Genomic DNA, 2,083 nt, shown 5'->3' with positions numbered 1-2,083 from the left:
CAGACACTGTGCCCTGTGACCCAGGTGAACTATTAACAGAGGAGAAGCCCATCTCCCAGGGAATCCCCCCATTGTGTGAGAAGCTGGAATAGTGCAGAGAAAACATAGCACTACCGTGTGAGAGAGAAAAAAAGGCTGTAGTCGGAGAGAAAATAAAACGTTCTACCAACAAGTACTGGAAAACAAAAGAAAGACCTCTTCCTATCAACCTGCTGCAGAAGCCATTCCTATAGATGTCTAGGAAGAGAAATTCTAAAACAGTAATTGTCGTGAATAACCAAGGCAACAAGACAGCTCAGAAAGAAAGTGAAAAGTCTCCAGAAAAGCCACTTAAAGATATGGAAATATGTGACTTAAATGACAGAGAATTCAAGATTGCAGTTCTGGAAAAACTCAACGAGATGCAAGAAAACACAGAAAGGCAGTTTAATGAACTCAGAAACACAATCAAAGAATAACATGAGCGTTTAACGAGAGAGATTGAAATTTTAAAAAAGAACCAAATAGAATTTCTGGAGATTAAGAACTCAATAGAAGAAATTAAGAATGAAACAACCAGCTTAGGTAGTAGAGTTGACCAGATGGAGGGAAGAATCAGTGACAACAAAGATAGAAACCTGGAAATTACACAGATGGAAGAAGAAAGAGACTTGAGACTTAACAGAAATGAAAGCACTCTACAAGAACTTTCTGACTCCATCTGAAAGAGCAATATAGGAATAACGGGCATACCAAAAGGAGAAGAAAGAGAGAAGGGAACAGAGAATATATTCAAATAAATTGTTGATGAGAACTTCCCAAACTTGTGGACAGAACTGGATCCTCGAATCCAAGAAGCAAATAGAACACTTAATTACCTCAATCCCAACAGGCATTCTCCAAGGCACATTGTATTGAAGCTGCCTAAAATCAAGGACAAAGAAAGAATCCTCAAGGCAGCCAGGGAAAAGAAGACGGTAACCTACAAAGGAAAGCCCATTAGATTATCATCAGATTTTTCAGCAGAAATTCTACAAGTCAGGAGGGAGTGGAACCAAATGTTCAAACTATTGAAAGAGAGAAATTATGAGCCAAGAATCCAGCAAAGATATCCTTTAGATATGAAGGAGGAATAAAGACCTTTCCAGACATACAGAAGCTGAAGCAATTTTCTAATACATGACCTGCACTACAAGAAATACTAAAGGAGGCTATTCGACCACCATCAACAGGGACAATCTGTGGCAACCAAAACAAAAAAAGGGGGAGAGTAAAGGCCTGAACAGGAATATGGGAATGGAGAAAGTAAGCATGCTAAAGAAAATGGAATACTCTAAATATCAAAATTTCTTCTCCATAAACTTAAGGGTAACCACTCAAAAAAAAATTCAGAACTGAAATATATACTGTAATAAAAGAAGAAACAGAGGGAAACATCATAGAATACCACCACACAGAAATAATAGACAACAACAAAAAGGCAAAGAAACAATGGAGACACAGCCTTACCAGAAAACCACAGATAGAATGACAGGAAATCCTCACATATCAATAATCACCCTAAATGTAAATGGACTGAACTCACCAACAGAAAGGCAGAGAGTAGCAGATTGGATCAAAAGACTAAACCGAACTATATGCGGTCTCCAAGAGACACATCTCAGCTACAAGGACAAGCATAGACTCAAAGTGAAAGGGTGGAAATTGACACTCCAAGCAAATGGTACCCAGAGAAATTCAGGGGTAGCCATAATGATATCAGATGAAACAGACTTCAGGGTGAAAAAGATAACAAGAGACAAAGATGGACGTTTCATAATGGTAAAGGGGACTCATGCAACAAGAAGACATAACAGTCATCAATATTTATGCCACCAATCAGGGAGCACGGAAATGTACCAAGCAACTCCTAACAGAACAAAATGGAGAAATTGACCAAAACACAATTATACTAGGGGACTTAAATACATCATTGACAGCTATGGATAGATCATCCAAATAGAAAATAAATAACGAAATAGCAGCGCTAAATGACACATTAAATGAAATGGACATAATTGACATATATAGAGCACTTCATCCCAAAACATCAGACTATACATTC

The sequence above is a fragment of the Rhinolophus sinicus genome, chromosome 18, assembly GCF_057876585.1.
Source record: "Rhinolophus sinicus isolate RSI-liver-muscle chromosome 18, RSI-T2T, whole genome shotgun sequence".
Classification (NCBI taxonomy): Eukaryota; Metazoa; Chordata; class Mammalia; order Chiroptera; family Rhinolophidae; genus Rhinolophus; species Rhinolophus sinicus.
Note: the sequence above shows the minus strand (reverse complement) of the source record.